This window comes from Panthera onca, chromosome E3, assembly GCF_046562875.1.
Source record: "Panthera onca isolate mPanOnc1 chromosome E3, mPanOnc1 haplotype 2, whole genome shotgun sequence".
Taxonomy (NCBI): Eukaryota; Metazoa; Chordata; class Mammalia; order Carnivora; family Felidae; genus Panthera; species Panthera onca.
The window spans coordinates 26028997-26052331 of NC_138354.1; the positions used below are offsets into that span (position 1 = coordinate 26028997).

Below are 23335 nucleotides of genomic sequence, written 5' to 3' on the forward strand. Positions count from 1 at the left end.
CTGAGACATCCTCAAGCTCCTTCCACACTCAACAGGAACTCACAAGAGTCACAGAAACTAGGAGACCCAGAGGAGATTTACAGATGATCTAATCCTACCCCCTTTAATGTCCACAAGAAAACTGGTACCCAGAGTGCACTGAACCAGGAAGTAAGAAATTCCTGTTTCAATCTGACTTCTGCTGATGTGAGAGTTTAAGAATGCCACTTAACTTCTCTTGGGCCATCTGTAAATTAAGATAGTAACATTCCCTCCACTACACTTAATGGTCTATGGTCCTGTCATTGACAGGTTGTGGCTGTCAAACCTTCTGGACTCAGCACGGCCCTCTTTTATCCAGCCTGAGACTGTCTCAAGGCAGATTCCCATTGATAAACTCAGCCTCAACACCCTCGGATTTCTCAGAACCCAGGAGAGTGCCTCTCTGGTTCTGAACTGCCAAGCAGGAGGCAGCTCAGAACTCAAGAGATGACTGGGGAGCAAACTCTCCCTCCCTTGTTCCTCAAGCACTTTTCTGAAAAGCTTGGTGTGCCAGTTCCTTTGTCAGTCTTTTTTTCGCTCTCCAGGAACTCAGTGGAACTGGTAACCTTGTCAAGTGTTCCCCTCTGGTTGCAATTTCTCAGGTGGAAAAGTAGCACTTAGGGCCTTGTCCTCAAAATATTTGTGGCTGTGTTGCTCCTGCTGATGGTAACAGCAATGTGACTGTGATAAAAAAAAAAAAAAAAGAAAAAAAGGTAATGTCACTTTGTAGCCACAATAGTGCTTTTACTATATTTTATTGGAGCATAATACATGTATCATGCATTCATGTATATGACTTGATGAATTTTAACAAAAGGAACACCCCCCTACAACCAGTACCCAGTTAAAGAAATAGAACAGTACCCACCTCCTAAAAAGCCTCCTTCGTGCCGTCCAGTTACAATACCTTTCAAAGGCAACCACTATCCCAGCTACTAGCACCAAGGAACTTTGTTTTATTTATATGTAAATATAAACGTATATATATACATTTATATTTATATTTATATTTATATTTATATTTATATTTATATTTATATTTATATTTATATTTATATTTATATTTATAAAAGAGGAATCACATATTAAGCTTTTAGCTTGACTTATTTTTTTAAACTTTTTTAAATGTTTATTTATTTTTGAGAGAGAGAGAGAGAGAGAGAGAGAGAATCTGAAGCAGGTTCTGTGCTGACAGCAGAGAGCATGAGGCCGGGCTCAAAGTCACAAACCATGAGATCAGGATGTAAGCCAATGTCTAATGCTTAACCTACTGAGCAACCCAGGCACCCCTCTTTTTTTTTTTTTTTTGAGAGAGAGAGAGTGTGTGTGTGTGTGTGAGCAGGGTGGTAGGGAGAGGGAAGGAGAGAGAGAGAGAGAGGGAGAGAGAAAGGGAGGGAGAGAGAGAGGGAGAGAGAGAGGGAGGGAGGGAGGGAGGGAGAGAGAGAGGGAGGGAGGGAGAGAGAGAGAGAGAGAGAGAGAGAGAGAGAGAGGATATCAAGCAGGCTCCATGCTCAATTCAGAGCCCAACATGAGCCTGACTGCTTATGTCTGTTATCTCTGTGAACTTCACCCATGTTGTTGTGTTTAATTACAGTTTGATGATTCTGACTGCTGACATTATTCTATTAGAAGAATATGACCTAATTTATTGATTTTTTCTATTGCTGGTGGACATATGGCTTGTTTCAGCTATTGTGAGGCATCCTGCTTTCTTGTACATGCCTGTCAGTGAGCACAGGTACCTATTTCTGGTGATGTGTGTATACTCAGTTTTAGTAGATACTGTCAAGAAATTTTCCAAGGTGGCTGTACTTTGACCAGACATGTTTTTAACATTACAAGATGCTTTAGCCTCCAGTATCTAGTCACTATTGACACAGCTTCTTTTGGCTCTTTGAATACTCCTTCAGGGCCTCTGCACAATGCTCTGTTTTGCTGTCATAATCTCTGCCCAACCAAAGGATGGGCAAGAGCTCATCCTTTGGGTATCAATGCAATGTTGCCTCTTTTCAAGCAGGCCCTGTGCCTGTTATACTCACCACTTTACATATAGTTATCTAGTCCATGCCTGGTAAATGTTTAGCACTAAACAAATGTTAGCTAACGTTGCTGTTGTTGCAATAGTCTTTAAGTTTTGCTTCCCAAAAATCTGTGATTGTGGGAAGTCAGATTTCCTGACTCTTATCCTGGTGTACTGACCTGTATGCGCCCCTAAAGCTTCTAAATCTTCCACAGGGGAGTAGTTAGCAGGCCAAGTTTCCCCAAGCTCCTAATAGTGAGCACCTATCTTCCTGAGGATGTACAGTCCCTGTTCTCTACTAAATGGCCAAAAGAGGGCACTGTGGGAACACGTCTGCAGAAAGAAAGAAGGAGGTGTTCAGAATTAGAAAGAACTAGAAGGGAACTTCATTTTAAAGACCCAAACCTTCATTTTATAGATGCTTAGAAGACGTGACTTGCCCAAGGTCACACAGCTACTGGATGGTGGGCAGAGATGACTCTTAGCCCCTTGGCATTCTCCACTCTGCAGGGGAGTCACCAAGCACTGAATGAAACAACTGCCCGCGGGAGCTGTAGCCTTGAGCCTGCCAAGGACCATTTGCCAAGCCTCTCATTTCCCCAAACTGTCTTCCTCCCTCCTATTCCATAAGAGAAAAGATCTAGATTTTGGAGGTGAGACAAAGCATGCTGCCCCTCTGATTCCACAATGATCTCTGAGGAAATATTTTACTTTTCTTAATAATAGCTACCAATTATTGGGCAGTTCCTAGATTCCAAATACGCTGAGTACATTGCATAAATTACCAGATTTAATCCTCAAACCAGGATGGTGTGAAGGTTCGATGTTTCTGTCTCTTCTGAGAGTCCTTTCCTGATCACTCTCCATTGAGACAGACTTTTCTCCACCTATTTCTACTTCATTGTATCACCCAGTTTGTTTCCTTCACAGCTTTTACAATTATGTTTGTAACAATTCTGCCTATTTCATTGTCTACTTACTTACTGTCTGCTTCAACTCCTCTACTCCTCCCAGCAGACTCTGTGAAAGACTCTGTGAAAGAAGGATTCTGGAGCCAGACAGGTCCGGGTTCAAGTCCCAGCTGGTTCATTTACTTGCATTAGTCACTTAAACTCTGTGACGTTGTTTCTCCCTTTGTGAAATTGGGATTCATGCATGTATTTCACAAGTACATAGAGGACTGTACCAATCATCTGTTGATTAGATTTCCTCTCCAACTTTGCCAACATGTGGTCATCCACCCTATATTTGATTACCCTCGGTGATGAGGAACTCACTACTAAGCAGCCCAGAGAAGGCAACATGTTCCAAGCTTGGTCAGTCATGAGTTACACATCTTTAGGAAAACCCAAACTTCTCTGAGCCTCAATTTCTTATTCTGTAAAGTAGGGATGGTGATGATAATACTTATCCCCACAGTGATCCTATTGTTAACCTTAAAAGTATGTTATTTTACCAGCAAAAATGGGTTTATTTGGGAATAGCAGAAAATTGTAATTTGGGACATGCAAGTTACACAAAACCACAGACAAGACTAACAAATAAAGGAGAGGAAACTTTATTTTATGGAGAAGAAGGAGGAGGCTGGGAGGGATTGTTTTGAAGGGAAGTCCCTTGGAGAAAAGCAGGACAGGAGTTCAGGGTGATGATGGTTTCTCATTGGCTGAGTCATAGGGGTGGTCAATTTTTGGTAGGAGATAGACTTCTTTTCTGTTGGGGTTTGCAATTAATGATTCTTTCCTATTGAGAATTGTTCTATTGGAGTCTATAATTGACAATTCTTCCTATAATTGACATTGAGTGGTATGGCTCCCTCTTCTAGCCTCTGACTCTACTTAAATGAGGTTTCCCTGTATTAGTTTTCACACTTTGAAGATGAGATGAAATTGTATATGACTTAAGGGGCTTGCATATGGGAGGTACTTTCCTCACCTTGTTCCTCAGAAAGGGAAAATGACTCTAAAAAGCACATTTTTTTCACATTTAAGGATACCTAAAGTACTAACGTGTTTTATAATTAAATGGCATGTCATAGTTTAGAGGCAGCTTGGTGATATATAAAAAATGGTGTGTTTTATAACCAAAGCCATCTTAGAATCAGTGAGATGTGATAGTAGATGCCAGGGACAATATTCAAATTCAGGTTTGCCTAATTCCCAAAGGCCATTTTATACAACTCATTTCCGGGAAGAAGAGTCAGGTCATGGGGGAAGCCACTGAGAAGCAAACAGACAGTGGAAGACAGGGAGTATGTTCAAACTAAGACTTGTCTAAACACAGCTGCCTTCACTGCTCAGCTGGTAAATGAATTTGGAAAAGTTTCACCATACAGGTCTGTCTGCAGAAGACTCTCCTAACCACTGATGAATGGACTCCTCCACAACCCCAGCCCCAGCCAAGCCAAGCAAAACCTTAAAAACAGCTAGGGGTCATATTAATATGCTGTGCTTATGTGCCTGGGGCAAGGAGGAGAATCTGTAACTGAATTAAACAAAGATGTTCATCACCTGCTACTGTCAACAGATAAGTCTGGAGGTGGTACATGTGGCTGTTTCAAAGGACACAGAATTAACTGAGTTTCTACGGAGTTCAAGGCATTAGGCTAGGAATTCTGAGAAAGGCAAACAAGTTTAGCTCCTCACCTCAACTCTATGAGGAAGGTATTAATATTAATCAAGCTCATTTACAGACAAGGAAAATATAGACAAGTTTAAGAAATGCATCCAAGATCACATAGCTGGAACATGTCATAGAGCAGGGATTGGAACCCAGGGTTACTTAGAGGCTGGAACTTCAAAGAAATTGGTTGAAATTATTAATTATAAACCTTAAATGGGCTATCATCCCTCCTCTTGGCTCACAGTGATCCCCAAATTCTGACAATATTCTCTCTGCAACATATACCTTGCATTAAAAAAAAAAAAACTTGGCAAAGGGATGTGAACTCCAATATATAAGCATTCATCTACTTCACACTTTTCCAAGAATGGGCCTCTTTATTGGGTAGACTTTGTAGCAGAATGTACCAGCTGGACCTGCTTGGTCCAAGTTCTTAAAAACTTACTGTCCCAGTTACCAAATCTAAAGGAGGATGACAACCCTTCATCTGTCAGAAGAGCTTGATAGGATGCTCTGAGGTCCAGGACTAATGGTCAAAGGAGAACACACTGGCGATGCCTCAGCTATGGAGCCATGACTTTGAGCACATGGTTTTCCAGACCCAAATGGAATAAAAGAAGAGGAAATTGGAAGATTTGAGCTGAGGAGGTCAGGTTCCAGTAAGCACACTCAACCATTGTTGTATGCCTTTCTGATCCCCATGGCTTCTATTCCCTCAAGTTTGTCTGCTCTACTAACTATGGCCCAGTTGAACTTGGGCTTCAACTACTTTATTCCAGGATTTCTTAAGCTCATCATTATTTATGACTTTAAAGTTAAACCAACTGGGCTCAGAGAAGTTAAATTACCTGAACACAGCTGAGTGGTTTGAAATAAGTCTGACTCCCAAACCTAAGCTTGTTGCACTACAGTATACTTTCTACCTACTGGAACATGGGGCAGGCAGAAGGACAGTCTTGGGAATAAGTAACAAGGTACTAGGAATAGGAAGTAAGGTCATTAGGGCAACCATTCCAAGGAGCTTTGGTTTAATGGAAGAAAGGTACAGGTTTCTGGCTGACCCAATACAACACCTGACATCAGCACATTCCATGGTTACCCCGGGGATGCAATTCCCAGGTCCCAGTCCCCTGGAAGCCTGGAGCACATGGTCTCACCCTGAAAGTCTGTCTACAGAGCTGAACGAAAGAAGTAAGGGCAGATTTTATTAACAAATACACATACAGTGTCTATCATGTTATAGGCACTGATCTAAGCACTGTAGCAATATTGTCTTTGAACCCTCACAAGGAAGGTACAATTCTTTTCTCCTGCAAGATGGGAAACTGAGTCACAAAGACATTAAATAACTTGCCAGGTTACACAGCTAGCAGGAAGTAGAGATAGAATTTGGATCCAGGCAGTTGGGTTGCAAAGCCTGCATCCTTGACCATGATACTGTACTACCTATCTGAACCCATCTGGTTTTGACCCCGTGGTTTCTCTGTTCCCAGAACCCTGGCATCCTAGTTTGAAGGGTTTGTTTGATGCCTAAAGCAGAGATAGCCAGCCTTGCTCTCACTGACAGCCACTGGAGTCCAGCCAATAAATTACCAATGGGCCATCAAAAAGGAGGCTTCAAACTCATGCAGAAAGACCCTGTAGGATAAATTCATGGGAAAGCTCAATCTGTTCTGGATGTGTCTACTTCCTAGCTTCCCCTGGGATTTTTGTCTATTCTCAAGTCAAATTCCAAGGTTGTCAACTTCCCCTTGTTTTGCTGTTTCCCTCAAATGTGTTTATTTTACTATGGCCCAGAAAAGTCCTCACCCTTGACAACGGGGGTTGTGAATCACATTGTGGCTTTTCACCTCCCATTGGCACTAGGCAAACAGATCACCACTGGTAAGAGTCTCTTTCCACACCTCATGGAACTCACTGCTATTATGGCCTGTGCTGAGCTGTAAGATTTGTTTATGTGTCTCTCTCTATCCTTTTAACTTGTGAACTCCTGGAGGGAATAAGCCGTCTTATTCACCCAACACATCTAGTGTAGAACCTGGCACTTAGAGAGACACTTTATAAATGTTTCTTGAACAGGTAGGTGAGTGGATGGATGGATGGATGGATAGGTGCATGGATGGATGGATGGGATGGATAAGTAGATGAATGGATGGACAGGTGGGTGGATGGATGGATGGACAGATAATGGATGGATGGATAGATGGATGGATGGATAACGGATGGATGGATAGATGGATGGATGGACGGATGGATGGATTGATGGCTAAGTGGACTGATGCATGGATGGATGGGTGGGTGGTTGGGTGAATGTACCAGATAACTCTTAGTGAGATCACTTTTCTTCCCCATCCAAGCCCTGTTCAACTCCTGTTGACAGATACAACAGACTACTAAAGGGCTCTTCACCTCCACTCTGCCCCCCTCCAAATCTCTTATTCATAAAGCATCCAGAGGTTCTATAAAGATGCAGATTTGATTATGTCAGCCTTGTTCCATCTCTGCCTAAAATATATTAGTGACTTCCCCCTGTCCTTAGAATAAAATCCAAAATCCTTCCCAGAGCCTATGCGGTACTACAAGCTGTGATATCTACTGACCACTCCATTCTCATTCCATGTCAGCCTCCTACTCACTGATAACAGTTGGATACCCTGGCCATCTTTCATTTCCTAGAATGAGCCCAGCTCTTTCCTGCCTCAGGGCCTGTGTCTGAACTTGCTGTTCTCTGTGTCTGGAATGCACTTCCTCTGACTTTTTGCATAACTGATTCCTTCTCCCTCTGGTCTCAGCTTCAAAATAAATTCATGGGGAGATTTTCTCTGCCTCCTCCATCTAAACTATACCCCACATCTTCTTTATAGCATGCATGTAGTAATCCACTTTCATTATAGCACTTTATTGAACATTTGAACACAACATATTGGACACAAAGCATTATTAGTTAATGTCTGTCTTCTAGACAAACTGTAAGCTCTAAGAGGGCAAGAAGAGCATCAGTCTTATTCCCAGCTGAATCCTTAGTACTCAGCAGACAGCAGGTACTCAAAATACTTGTAATACATGTTTAGATGAATGGAGGGACAGGCACAAGATAGATTCTGACATTTCCTAAGAATGAGGACACCTGGAGTACTGCATGAGGGGAATGACCAGGCCTCTTTCTCTTTCCCTGAACATTACTGATAAATAAGTTTAGGTACAGAGTCATGATATCTGACTACCTTGGAATCTCTTTGATCAGTAAATCCAACTTCATTTTATATTTGCAGAGATGGAGCCCAAGAGTGGAAGTCATTTGCCCAAGATAACCATCATAGGGGCTGCTAGTTACCTGCACAATAGACATTTTCTTCTTCACTAAGAACAGAACCCAGATTTTCTTGATAATGATGATTAGCCCAACTTCTATCATTTTTTTAAGTTTGTTTGTTTGTTTGTTTATCTGCTGAGTACTAAGGATTCAGCTGGGAATAAGACAGATGCTCTTCTTGCCCTCTTGGAGCTTACAGTTTGTCTAGAAGACAGACATTAACTTATAATGCTTTGTGTCCAATATTTATTTATTTACTTACTTATTTGAGAGATAGAGTGAGCAGGGGAGGGGCAGAGAGAGAGAGAGAGAGAGAGAGAGAGAGAGAAAGAGAAAGAATATCGCAAACAGGCCCTGTGCTGTCAATGAGGAGCCCAGTGCAGGGCTCGAACTCAGGAAACATGAGATCATGACCTGGGCTGAAATCAAGAGTCAGATGTTTGACCCACTGAGCCACCCACACAGCCCAGAATCTGCATTTTAATAAGATCCATTCTGTGGTGGTTCATATAGATGTTCAGACTTGAATGTCCATCTTAGTGAAGACTGGGGCTAGGGACAGGACAAGGCAGCCTATGTCCTGATCCCTAAAGCACATTCAGGACATATTTGTAAGAAAATGGCATCCATGCCTGGTGCCACAGGAGATGGGGACACAAAGCTGACAACCAGCGTAGCTGCCCAAATGGAACTGATTAGCCCCCACCCACCATCCTTTCCATCTTGCTGTCTCTGATTTCCCCTTTTACACCCTTCTCTCCATCCACAGCATAGTGGTTAAGAGACTACTGGCGTCAGATCTGCCTTGATTCAACTTTTACAACTTTTTTGAAAATTTATTTACTCTCTCCTGAGCCTTGTACCAACTTCATAGCGTTGTCATGGAAATTAAATGAGTTAATACTTCTAAAACACAGAGACCAGAGCTTTGCAATCCTGGATTCATATTTGCATCGCCAAAGGAGCTGATGGCTGAGCCACCCCAGACCAATTAAATAAGAATCTCTAGGGATAGGGCTCAGCATTCATATTAAAACAGATCAAACACAAACCTCTGCAGGTTTTTTTTTTTTTCTTAATGTGCAGCCAGGAGGGAGAACCACTGACCTAAAGTGATGCCCGGCACAGAGTAAATACTCCATAAACGCTGCTATTGCTAGTCACACTGTGTGTCCTTCCTCACACACACACACTAGACTGCCTCATGCCTTTGCTCCGGATGAATCTCATGCCTTAGATAACCTGCTCTTCCTGGACTGCCTGGCAAACAGGTTCCTCCAAGATTCTGCAAGAGTCTCCCATCCTCGTGTAGCCTTTCCTGATTCCTCCAAAGAGTACTGACCACTTCCTCCTCCTGGTTCTATTGTAACTGAGCTGCTAATAAAAATACTGACTTTGTCCTCTTATGGAGGATTTAGTCTATCCTGGGCCTTGTGCTGGGTCATGTGTACATTTCCTTTTTTGCTCTAAGGCAGGTTCCATTCAAAGCCGCATTGTATAGATGAGGAGACAAGGATCCAGAAAGGTGCAATGACATGCCTAAGATCATTCAGCTGGTACCCTGGGCGGATGATATTTGTACTCAAACTTAGTGGCTCCAGAGCCTGGGTTCAAACCCCTATACCACTTCACTGGTATTTGCACAACTGTCTCCTGCTATAGACTCTTAAGTCTTTCAAGGACAAAGACTGTGTGTAATTTATCATTGTACTTCTAACACCTGGGACATGTTAGGTGCATAACAAATGATGCAATTAATGGACTGCCAGGGTAGGGTGTGATAGATATCAACCACCTACTGTGTGCCAGGCAATCTGCTTGCCACATTCCTAATACTAGGTGCAAGAAAGCATAGAATTTGAATCAAGAGCCCTGGTTTCAGTCTCACTGGGATCAAAGACTGCCCACACAACTCCCAGGCTAGTAACCATTGGTGAGTTACATGATCTTTCTAAGCTGTAACTTTTCATTTGTAAGTAGGGACAGCAAATATGGCTATTTCAGAGGACTGAGTGACACATACAAGGCACCTAGCATAGCGCCTGGTACATAGCCAGGGCTCAGCAAATGTGAGCTGCTACTGACATCTCATTGTACCCCACAAATACCTGTTGAGGTAGCTACTGTTATCGTACTGTTATTTTCTTTTTTAGCTGAGGAAACTGAATCTCTTGCCAGAAGATGCAAAGCTAGTAAGTGGCAGAGCAGGGACAAGAACCCAAGATGGTCTGACAGTAAGTCTGTGCTCCTTTCTCTCCAGATTCTCTCAGGCAGACAAAGTGGTTTAGTAATCATGCCTGCTCCCCTGGAGAAGGTTGCTGGCTGGGAGCAGTGGGGAGAGCAGCTTGCTGGAAGGAAGAGGCTGCCTCAAGCATCCAGGCTCAGAGGGAGACACCATCCTCTCTCACTCCCTGCATCTCTATGTGTGCCCAGGAGACAGGTGGCCCTAAGGACTGCAGGGGTGATAGCTAGTGGGCAGAGTGCAGGGAGAGGAGAGATGAGAATGACAAGAGGGGAGGAGGAAGGGTGGGGGAGTGTGAAGGTAGGGAGAGGGCTGGTGGTAGCCCAGGATGACTGTCCAGAGCAGCTGGAAAGGTGACTAGGATAGCTGAGGGCAGGGAGTTAGGAGGCTGAGGAGAGGGAAAAGTGGCCTGTCTCCTCATGGTGGTGAGCTGATCTCCCCCTAAGTGGAAAAGCCGTTGCCATGACAACGCCAAGAGCCAGATCAATGCTTGGCATTGGATGGAGCTCTCAGTCACTGCCATCTCCCTCTCCCTCTCTCTCCCCTGAAGTGGGGAACACGTGAGGGAGTGTGGGTGGGGGGAGGGTGGGGGATCATCTCTCGCTCCCCAGAGCCTCCTGGAGTCATGACAGGGATCCCCAGAGCCCCCAATCTAGTATAGGAGAGTGGGCTTAGTGGGGGACAGGAGGAAATACTCTGCCTACCTCCTAGCTCCTTTGAATATGGGGCAAGGAGGGAGGACAAGGTTCCCCGGAGAACTGGAGTAACTTCCTGGCCTCTATCACTGGGGCTCAAGGGTACAGAAACCAAGTGTCACCTTCTAACCTCAGTCATGCACAGAGACCTGCAGAGAGGATCACAAGGCATGAGTTCAAATTTCTTACTAGGCCTCCCCTTCAACATGTGGAAAATGCCGCCAGGGAATAGATTTTCTCTGAGGTTCCTTTCAGCATTAAAAGCAGTGACTTTTGGGGGCGCCTGGGTGGCTCAGTCGTTTGAGCGTCCGACTTCAGCTCAGGTCATGATCTCATGGTCTGTGAGTTTGAGCCCCGCGTCGGGCTCTGTGCTGACAGCTAAGAGCCTGGAGCCTGCTTCTGATTCTGTGTCTCCCTCTCTCTCCCCTCCCCCACTTATGCTCTGCTCTGTCTCTCAAAATATGAATAAACATTAAAGAAAAAATAAAAGCAGTGGCTTTTTTTTTTTCCTGCTGGTTTTATGAGGCAGAGTCACCTTTCTGGTGTGACTGGAGAACCCCCATGGAATGCCTTCCTGCCTCAATGTAAGTCTCCTCACTGGCCAGTTAAGAAGATCTGACAGGCCACTAGAGGGTCCACTTTTTTTGAGCTTCTTATACAAAAGCAAATACCACAAGGCAGGATAATGTATTAGCATATTACCAGGAGACAGGCCAGAGGCTCTGGAGCTCTCAGATCTTGAGTGGAATGCTAAACCCACCAATGACTGACTCGTTGATGCGAGTCCAAGTTCAAGGGGATCCATCAGGGATGAGCAGTGTGTCACTGATTTCGGTTCAAGGAGGAAGAAAGGGAGGACAGAGAGAGGGGAAGGGAGGAGGAAGAAGAGAAAGAGAAGTAAAATAATGGTGAACAAGAAATTCTAGCTGCAAAACAATAAACTCCTTTCCCAAAGTCTAAAGGCCACAGGGTTTCACCAGAAGCCCCACCTGGATGGTGCAGAGAACCCCCACCCAGTCACCTCCACTTTCCCTCAAAGTCTGCCTCAGGGTAGTGCATGAGTAAGGGTGGAGGAAGCATTACAGAGCAAAGCAAGAAGTTGACAGACTGGGGCTTTCCAGGAGGGCAGGAGAGGGGAGGACGGCACCAGCCACTCGGGTGGCCCTTGAAGCCAGGAGATTTCAAGAAACTCCAAGCCTCTAAAAGCCTGGCAGTGGCTCCCCAGCATCCAGACTGGAGCTGTTAGTGTCCAGGAGCTGGCCCTGAAGGATAGAGACAGAGGCTAGGGAAAAGGCTGGCACTGAGGCGAAGGCATCAAGTTCTGCTCACTAACAGCAGCAGGAGATGCCAGCCTCCTGCTGTCTGCTTTGGTTTGGGAAATGAATACATTTTTTCAAAAGAGTGAGTTATGCTCTTACTTTGAAAGTGAGCAAATTTGCTGGCACATAGTAGTCATTTTGCCTGTTAGGAGCATGGTCTGTGCAGTCAGGCAATCCTGGATTCTGCTCCTGGTCTGGCCCCTTGTTAGCAGTACAACCCCCAAGTATCAGTGTCTCCCTCTGAAAATGGGGATAGGGGATGTCTATCCTGGAGTGCAGCTGTAGGGATTAAATGAGATGATGTGTGAATGTTAGTTTAAAACAGCTGTCTTCTAACTCTGGATGTGCAAAGTGACAGAGGGGAATTTCTTCTAGAATCTCTGGGTCCAGGGTGGGTGGGGGTGCTGGAATGGTCTCTGAGGGGCCGTAGGAGGACACATCACTGGAGCTGTGAGGAAGCCAGTGTGTGAGATGATGGAGACGGACATGGGGCCATGTAAGAGCAGAGCATTGCCTTTCTGTGGGGTGAGATTTTACAGAGAGCTCCATTTTACAGAGAGGCTAAGGCTTACAGAAGGGTTGATATTTACCCAAGTTCACCTGGTCACCAAGTCCCACCAAGTGATGGAACCAAAGTGCAAGTTCAGGTGTTTCTGCTTTCAGAGCCTAGGCCTTTCCCATAATCTCCTCAGAGAGGGCAGCACATAAACGCAGGTGGTACTGGCACCCACTCAGGCAAGGGACTTCACCTCTCTGAGCCTCAGTTCCCTATCTGTAAAGTAAGGGTTAGATATGCTAATGTATATGAAAGAGTCTAGCAATTTCAGGTACACAATAGTGTATGGAGAAGATGCTGTTCTAAGAGCCAGGAGTCCTGGGCTGTAGTCTTGCCTCTGTATCAGTGTGCTGTGTGACCTTGAACAAATCACAACCTCTCTGGGCTTTACAAAGAGCATTACAATTTCCAAGGGAAATTTAATGTTTATTTATTTTTGAGAGAGAGAGAGAGAGAGAGAGAGAGAGAGAGAGAGAGAGAGTGCGCAAGCATGAGTAGAGGAGGGACAAAGAGAGAGGGAGATGCAGAATCTGAAGCAGGCTCCAGGCTCTGAGCTGTCAGCTCAGAGCCTGATACAGGGCTCGAACTCACAAACCGTGAGATCATGACCTGAGATGAAGTCAGCCACTTAACCGACTGAGCCACCCAGGAGCTCCCCCAAGGGAACTTTAACACAGGAGTGACTCAGCCTCCCCTCTAGAGATTCTGATTCATTTGGTCTGGGAGGAAGCCTACATATCTGGGTTCTTCTAAGCCCCCAGGTTCTTTGGATAAGCAAACAGGGTCCAGATGACAACAATGGTCCTCAGATGTACTCCCTGAACCAGCAGCATGGGCATCACCTGGGAACTTGTTAGGACTGTGAAATCTCAGGCCTCCCAGGGACCTACTGAATCAGAAACATGGGTGATCTGTTTTTACAACCCCCTCCCACCTCTCCTGGTAATTCTGATGTACATTCAAGTTTGAGAGTCTCTGGGCTATAGGAGGATTCAACCCTAAAAGCCTACACTTTTTAGGTCGTGCATCAGAGGAACAAGATGAAAGAACTGGGTAAGAGCAGGGGAAAGTGTGGGCAAAATTGGGAAAACAAAGAGGGATGGGAGAAGAGACCCAAAGAATCCAGAGGCAACCTCGACTTTGTCCCTGGGTGAGCTAGCATCACAGCTATGAAATGTGCTAAGAAATTTAAAAGGCTTCCAAAGACATGCTTCTCAAAACAAGGCATGCAGTGGGGGTGGCTGAAGCCACAGAATGAAGATGGTGTGTCTTCCCGGAAAGTCAATTTACCAGAACATGTTTTAGGGGAAAAAGTTAAATTATTTCATCAATGAGTAACTGAAAACATGACTGTTAGATTAAAGCAAACAGATCTATGGTGCCACAGAATACCACCTGCTTGTACACTTCTTAGATAAAAGGAAAGCCTCAAAGACATTTTATACTTGCACTGGGGAGTTTTAGACAACAGCCTTGGACCCCTTGGGGACCAGTTCTCTTTTCCTTGCCTTTTGGTGGAAAACACAACGATTAATGAGTGAATTAATGGACTGATTGGTTAGATAAATGATTGGAGTCCCTACCTTGTGCCAAACATCCCACTGGACACCAGGGATGCACCAGTAACAAAAATGGGCAGAGTTTCTGCTCTAGAAAAGCTTACAGTATAACAAGGTGTGGTGAGCAGGCTCCAGCAGTAATGGGCCAGTCTGGAGTGAGGTCATGAAAGACTTCTACCGAGGAAGAGACACTGGAATTCAGACGGGGAGACCAGTGTGAGAAGCCTATTCCCAGGAGGTCTGGGGAAAGCATTCCATGTCTCTTGCTTCCCTTCCCTAGAACTCTTTTCTTTCTGCACCTTTAACCCCCAGATCATGCCCAACTCCCTCCAGGAAATGTTTCCTGACCCACTCCAGCAACTCTGACCATCCTCTGAATTTACATAATCTCATTCTTCCAGCACCTCTGGAATCACTACTCACTCACACTTTCTGTCATTTGGGTCCCATCTTCATGATGTTTTTCCATACCCAAATGATATCAACACCAGAGCTGACTTCATCTTTTATCCAATACCATTATAAAAAAACCATGAATAAATAATGTCATAAATATGCCATAGGAAAAGGGATAAAGGGATAAAGTATAAAGGTATAATTGTCTCTGTTATAGAGGGAGACTGGCAAATGTTACAAGCATGTTCAAGGCAAATCAGCACTCACTGAGACATTCTCCTTGAGACCCCAGGAAGACCAGAGAAGATACGAGAAGGGAAATGCAAGTGCTTTGTGATCTGATAGTTGTGTAGTTCCTGAAATAACTTCATGTTCCACTAATGGTACACAGTGTTGCTTATTATTATTATTATTATTTGCATGTTTCATGTTTTGTTTTCAGGAGGATGTTAGAGCTCTGTAACAAAACTATAAAATCCGCAAGGATAAGGCTCCTTTACATTCCCCATAGCACCTATGGTAAGTGTTGGAATGTTTCTCTTTTTTTTTAAGTTTACTTATTTTGAGAGTGAGCAAGTGTGAGCAGGGGAGAGGGAGAGAGGGAGAGGGAGAGGGAGAGGGAGAGGGAGGGAGGGGGAGAGAGAGAGAGAGAGAGAGAGAGAGAGAGAGAGAGAGAGAGAGAGAATCCCAAGCAGGCTCTGCACTTTAATGCTGGCAGCACATTAAGCATCCTTAATCTTTTCCTTGAACTGTGCTAAACCCTTTGCATGTGTGACCTTCTTTCTTTCCCACGATATCTCTGGTACAGAGGTAATATTGTCATCTCAACTCTACAGAGAAGAAACAGGCTCAAGAGACAGAAGGAAATGACTTGATTGGGTTCATCCAGGAAGTAAGAGGCAGAGGGGGAGCTGGACCAGGTGTGGCACTGAAGCACTCAGGGTCATTGCAGCCCATGGCTCAGACCATTTGGACACAATTGGGGTAGCTCAGGCCTGCGTCACAGATATTCTGATGAACAGTGCTTACTTTTGCAGAGGGGCCCAGCCCAAAAGATTCTTATGAAAATAAAGTGAGAACATAAATGTAAAAAGGGGTGGAAGAAAAGAAATGAAGCCAAGTATTGCACACAACCGATTACTCAGTAAAACCCATTATGAAACTCTCCTCACCTGCTCAGCCCTTCTGTGACTCCCCACTGCCTCCCTATGGGACTCAGACACCCAACTTGCATGTTTTGCCATGATGATCTTCACCATATATACGACCTTCATGCATTGATATTAAGTAATTGAACTGTATTTTGCATGTGCTTGTATGGTTCAATGCAAAATTAAAAAATTATAAGAGGTAACATGGTAAAAACTCTCCCACCCTCTCCTTCCACCCAAGTTTGCTTCCCAGACACAACCACCACTGCTATGGTCTGAATGTTTGTGTCCCCCAACAAAATTCACAATTTGGAATCTTAACCTCCATCAAAATTCACAATTTGGAACCTTAACCTCAAATGGATGGTTAAAAGGCAGGGCCCTTTGGGAAGCAGTTAGGTCATGGGGGTGGAGTCTCCATGAATGGGATTGGTGCCCTGATAAAAGAGACCCCAGAGAGCTCCTTAACCCCTTCTGGGTTGTGAGGACATGGTGAGAAGGCACAAGCTATGAACCAGGAAGAGAGCCTTCACCGGAGCGTAACCATGCTTGTACCTTGATCTTAGAATTCCCAGCCTCCAGAACTGTGAGAAATAAATTTCTGTGCTTTTAAGCCACCCTGTCTATGGTATCTTGCTACAGCCAACTGAGCAAACTAAGACAACCTGTATCTGTTTCTTGTGTGTCTACTAATATATAAGCAAACAGACACACACACACAGGCACACATATATACCCTTTTTAAACAAAAATGAAGCATATGGGGCATAATGCTCTTCCAACTGCTTTTATGACTTAACAATACACCTTAGAGCTTATTTTATATCATAATGTAAAAACCTCCTCATTTTTTAAGGCTGCTTTGTGTTTGTTTTCCCCATTCTTCAACCAGTCTCCAACTGATGAGCAATTAGATGGTTCCTAATCTTTCGATATTGCAAACAATACAGCATGAATAATCTTCCAATTATTCTATTAATGACCTGGCATCTTCCTTTCAATCAACTGTTTCTAAAAACTTTTCTCACATCTTAAGCACTATCTATGAAAGCATAGATTTGATGAGCTAATGATATATGTTTCTAATTCACACTAATATAGATAGATAAGAAATCCACAACCATTTAAATCAAAGTGCTTGCCTGTGTATCACCTATAACAATTCTGCTTAGCACCTGTGCCATGCATCTACTATCCTGGGAAACACCTGCTGCCCAGAAGTTCCAAACTCTTTGGCCAGACACAGGATGCCCTTGAGGATCTGCCTTCTGCCTCACTCTCCAAACTCATTTCCCCTGTGTCCTATGCTCAAACCTTGTGGAATCATAGGTCTTTTTTATTTTATTTTTTAAGTGTATTTATTTTTGGGGGGGGGGGTGCGGAGAGAGAATCCCAAGCAGGACCTGTGCTGTCAGCATAGAGCCCAACAGGGCTTAAACTCATGAACCGTGAGATCATGACCTAAGCTGAAATCAAGAGTTGGGTGCTTAACCGACTGAGCCACCCAGGTGCCCCTGTGGAATCACAGGCTGTTTTAGTTGCATGCCAAACTGGATCATGCCCCGGTAACTTTGCACATGCTCCTCCCATGCTTGGAACAGCATCTATGCCTTGTCCCCTGGAGAACTCCTGTTCTCTTCTCAAGTTGTAGTCCAAGTTCTCCCCCTCCAGGAAGCCCTCTCTGCCTTTTTCATCCAAACCTGCATCCACACACCTGGGACATGCTTGCTTCTACTTTAACCCTCAGCACACAGAGTTAGTATGGCAGAGTGGTTAAGAAATTAGGGTCTGGGGCACCTGGGTGGTTCAGTTGGTTACACGTCCAACTTTGGCTAAGGTCATGATCTCACAGTTTGTGAGTTCCAGCCCCATTTTGGGATGTCAGCCCAGAGCCTGCTTTGGATCCTCTGTCCCCTTCTCTCTCTGCCCCTCCCCTGCTCATCCTCTCCTCTCCCTCTCTCAAAAAATAAATAAATGTTAAAAAAGAAAAGAGAAAAAAAAAAGAAATGGTCTGAACTCTGTTGCCTGGGTTCAAAGCCCAACTCCACCATATTAGAGGCTTGACCTTGGGCAGATTGCTTAATCTCCTGGGAGTTTCAATATTCCCATTTGTAAAATGGTGATAATCATAACATTGACCCCGTAGTGAGGATTAAAAGATGTATTTAGCAGAGTAAATGCTCAGTAAATGTGCATTATGGCTATTACCCTTACAGCTGTTTCCCCCGCTACATTATTAGCTCTTTTTAGCCTCCAAGCTCTTCAGTTTCTAATCCTGTCAGGCCTACCTTCAAAATAGATCTCATTTCTGAGCATATCTCACCCGGGCCACACCACCAGCTGAGCACAAGCCACCGTCCTCTTCCACCCAAGCATCAGCCTCCTAATGGCCTCTGTGTACTGTTCCCAGCAGCCCCTTTAAGATAGAAGTCAGATGCGGTCGTATCCTGCTCTGAACCATCCTGAAGTTTCTATTCTTATTTTTATTCTTAAAATAAAGGTTTCTTATTCTTAAAATAAAACCCAAAGTCCTTACTATGGCAAAAGAGGCCCACCCCATCTGGCCCCTGCCTCCCTCCCTCTTCATAATGCTCTCCCTTCTCCAGCCACACTCACCTCCTTGTTGTTCCTCCAGCACACTGAGTGAATCCCCACCTTAGAGGTCCACTCATTCCTCACTCTGTTCTTCCCGCAGGTAGCCACAGGGCTCACTCCCTCACTCCATTGAGGCCCTGATCTCTATCCAGAATGACTGCATACCATTCCTCTGTAGTCCTTCTCTGTTCAAAACACCCATGGCTTCTGAACATCCCAGTGGAATGGATGCTTCATAAAGACAAGGACTTCATTTTATTCCCCACTGTATCCCCAACCCCCCAACCAGTGCCTGGCACATAGTAGGTGCTCCATAAATACTTGCTGAATGAATGGACAAATGAATGACTGCAGTGCCCAGAACAGGGCCAGCAACATTTCTGAGGATTAGCAAATGTTTGGAGAGGAATGGAGAGAGACAGGGAGAGAGAAGAAACAAGCAAGAAAGGAAGGAAGGAAGAAAGGAAGAAGAGATGGAAGCCCAGAGGATTTTGTTTTTTAGTTGTCATGTGTGTTTATTGAGATATAATTTACGTATCATGAAATGTACCCACTGCAAGTGTACAGGTCAGTACATTTCAGTAAATTTCCACACTGAGGAAACCATCACCACCACCCAGTTTTAGAACTGTCCCTCACTCTTCTGGCCCATTTGCTGTCAGTCCTGCTCAGAGCTCTAGTCCCAAACCACCACCAATCAGCTTCTGCACTCTCTAATTTTGCCTTTTCTAGAAATTTCATATAAATGGAATCATACATTATGTAGTCTTTTCTGTCTGGCTTTTTCTGCAACGTTTCATGATTATTTTTAGGTTCACCCATGCCATGCATGCATAGTAGCTCGCTCCTTCTTATTCCCGAGTAGCATTCCATGGTAGAGATATGCCACATTTTGTTTATCCATTTTCCAGTTGATGGACATTTGTAGGGTTTCCTGTTTTAGGCTATTATGAAGAATGTTGCCATGACTTTCAGGCACACGTGTTTCCAAATGTCTAGGGTAGATACCTACGAATGGACTTGCTGGGCCATACAATAACAATATAAGTCCCGAAGATTTTGATGCCCTAAGACTTTTGGAATCTCCACTGAGGCTTGTAAGAAAATGCTCCAACTGTGGTAGAGAAAAATGCACGTAAAACTCAGTTTGCGCTGCAAGCCCAGCTCCAAGTCCTAAGTACGTGGCCAATTCATTATGCCTGTGTTTGAAGCCCATTTGCAGTTGTATTTGATGTATTGTCTGTGGGGAGACGGTGAAATTTGCCAGCCTTCAGACTAACAACTGAGCCTAATTTTTCACCCAGTGATTCTAAAGAAGTTTCTTCTTGGCAGAGGCTTGAGCTAGGAACAGTTGAAATTGATTGTGGCAAATGATGTGGGAAGAAGTGATACAGTGTTTACCACCTAAAGTGAAAGGTGAAGTGAACATCATCAGGCAGAAGAGTCTCTGCACCTCCCCACCCATGCCCTCCCATGAAATTTTGGACCCTGCCAAAGCATCCTGGACCCCCTGTCATCATTGCCAACCACAGAGGCCTTGAAACTTGAGTCTCCACCACCCCAGATCTCAGATCCTGCCAGGTTCATCCTGACAAATCCTCCATTCAGGTTTTATTACTTTTTAAATGTTTTATTCATTTCTGAGAGAGACAGAGAGAGAGAGAGAGAGAGAAAGAGCAAGGGAGGGGCAGACAGAGAGGAAGACACAGAGTCCAAAGCAGGCTCCAGACTCTGAGGGGTCAGCACAGAGCCCTATGCAGGGCTTGAAGTCATGAAAGGAGAGATCATGACCTGAGGTGAAGTCGGACGCTTAACCCAGGCGCCCCCCTCCATTCAGTTTTTAAACCTCACTGTTATGATGATGAAAATCATCAGGAGCCCAAGCTTGCCTGGGCTGTGCTGGCATTTACAGAAAGCTTCCAGGCTTTCATCTCCTGCCTTGCCACACCCCCCTGCTTTGCTCTGCTTTGCTCTGCTTTGCTTTAGTTTCAAAGACTTCACCCAGTAAGGGAATTGACATTCAGGTGAATGCCTCAAGGACTGGACCCCTTTAGCCTCTGTCCCCATCCTACCCCATGAGAAAATGAAATGCTTACCACAGCTTTCCTTAGAGATCTTTTGTAGCATAAAATCAGAGTTGGTCCTAGGATATAATTTGGGCTTCAAAAGTCAGTCTCTGATGTTCCCAATTGAACAAGGTAAAATGCCCATTTGACAAAGGTAAAATTAAAAAAAAAAAGGTAAAAAAAAAAAAAGCAGACTGAATGCAGAAGCTCTCAGAGCTTTGGGTAAATAAATATTCTCTCTGATGGGCTCCAGCCTCCCTGCAAAGCGAGAGGACACTGGAAAATGATCGGTCAGGTGGGCAAATTTTGTAGGAGTTCTTCTTGTTGCTATTGTTTGTTTGATGCAACAGAGGTTCTATCTGAGAAGAAGGGACTACAGGCTTTCAGGTCCACTGTGTTGGGAGGCCAGCAGCCTCCAGGTGATCCACATGCAGGAGCTGACTGACATGGGTGGAAATGGGAGAAAGAAGTGAGGACACTGTTGGCCTCAAGGCCAGGGTCTGAACCCTGGCAAAAGATGCTGAAGGAGTGTCCATGAGACTCAAAGGCCCTGAAAACACAGCTTTGAGGGCCAGGGGACAAAGTGGGGCACATACAGGGGGAGGCAGCATTTGACTCATTTCAGCACAGCATGGAGTGTGGCTTCTGCTCAGGAAAGAAGGTGAGAATGCAGCACCCCCAACCCCACTCTACCGAGTGAGGCATGCTGCAGTATTGGGTTGGATGACCTGGTTTCAAATCCTGACTCTGCTTCTTTCTTACTGTCTTTGGACAAGTTGCTTCACCTGTCTGCACCTCAGTTTTGTCATCTGTAAACCGTATATATTAATAATAACTACCTCCTAAGTTTGCTATGAGGAATAAGCGAGTTAATACACAGAGAGGGCCTATAGACAGTATGTAGAAATTGTTTGCTAAATGTGTTGGAGTTATTGCTGCTGTTATGGATTTCCAGGTTTGAGGAGCACTGGGTGATACCACCCTGACATATACATTAATGTCAAGATGATTCCAGCAGGAGCTACTGAAAAGAGGCCTGGAGCAAACAGAGCCTGAAAGAATCATTTGAAAGCTCGCGTAAAACCCCCTTGGGACTCCTAGCAAAACCTGGGTGAGACTTTGAGGGAATGTGGGGAACCCCAAGGCCTTTTCAGGAGGTATGACCACTGTTAGTAATGACTTCCTTACACTCAGTTTTGGGAGCCTGGGAATATCTGAGTTACCCAAGAAGAGGCTGGCAGAAACATAGAGGAAACAGCTACTGAATGGTTTAGCAGCTGAAAGCACAGCCACCCACACTACCCACGTTCAAATCCCAGATCTGCTACTTCCTAACTCGGTGTTTTGAGTGAGTGAATGAAATTTCCCTGGGCCACAGTTTGACTCAACTGTAAAATGAAAATAAAAATAGTAGTCCCTATTTCATAAGGAGTTTGTTGGGTTTTCAAGAGATCCTTACATGGTACAGTGCCCAATAAACATGAGTGATCCAAACTAGCAGATTAGGAGCAAGAGGGCCTCATGTGGGGGGAACAACATGTGCAAAGGCCCAGAAGTGGAGAGAGAGCACAGGTGCAGGAATCAGTGAGGAGGCAAGGATGTGCGTGCAGCTGCCAGAGGCTTGTCCTGGGCTCACAGGCCTTCTCTTCACAAATGGAGTGATGATGAGCAAGAAAGAGATTTCTGGCACATTGGTAAATGACCTCGATTGTGTTTGTGTCTCGCCAGCTACATTTTAAACCCTTTGAGGGCTGAGACCTTGTTTTTCCATCTTTGTACCCATAGCACCTGCCACCATGCCCAGCACAGAGTGACTGCTAAGTTGGTGTTTATGAGACATTAAAAGCACTGGAAAAAGCTCCAGACCAGAATTCTGGTACAGCTTTGGCCTTTACTTATTCTCTCTAGGACCATGACCAAGTCATGCCATTGATGCTCAGCTTATGTTGGACCAACAGAGATTATGGAAGGGATTTTAGAGATGAAGAAACAGAAGTCTAGAGGACAGGAAGAACATAGTTAATGTGAAACATTAAGTTAATAATAGTGTAAGGGCTGCAACCATTCCCTCTGCTAAGTCCAGTGCCCATTTCCACCTGATTTCTCACGGGGAAGATTAATAATGGTTTTGCTGTGTAGTTGAACTTCATATTCTCGGTAAGCTTGCATATTTATTTTCAATGAGCTGGTCAATTCATCTCGAGACTCTATTCTTCCAAACCAACTTGGGAGTTAATAATAAGCACTTATAACACTGATTTGAAAAAAATAATAACCCCATATTACTAATGAAGAAACCCAGCCTCAAAAGAGCTGAATTTACTTGCCCAAATTCACACACCTGATAGGGAAGTTGTGGCTTCTAAATTCAAACTCAGAGCTTCCTGAATCCAAAACCCCTGTGCTTCTCTCTAGGGAAAGTGGATTCTGGGTAGTAGTTAAGGCACTTTGCCTGGAGTGCAAGGCTTCTGTTGGAGGTCTGGGGTTCTGACCCCACAGAAAGGCCTCCAGCACAAAAGGCTGTGGCTCAACCATTCTGAAGGTTCAAGGCCACCTTGATGTGCTTGGCTACTTGGGAAAACCAATGAAAATCTGAAACTGTTCTCTAATTCTCTCCCTCTCTCCTTCTCTGAAGGGTAGCGAACCTGTAAGAATAACCTCATCTCTCACCACACCCCTTGCTGATTCAGATAAACAGGTCAAAGAGAAACGCAGCTTCACAGCTATATAACTTACAATCACTGGGAGGCAGTAGGGCAACAGTAGGGCAAGCTGTGAGTTCT

At 44.5% G+C, this 23335-nt stretch overlaps 1 long non-coding RNA gene across 1 annotated transcript in view; it reads right to left on the reverse strand.

The window, feature by feature from the left end:
* Positions 1-2226: 2226 nt before the first annotated feature.
* The window catches only part of LOC132689159 (uncharacterized), a 67762-nt gene continuing 46653 nt past the window's right edge, over positions 2227-23335 (reverse strand). The window contains exon 3 of the long non-coding RNA XR_009614888.2: positions 2227-2374. This is a non-coding gene — a long non-coding RNA (uncharacterized LOC132689159). The remainder of the gene's footprint in view (positions 2375-23335) is intronic.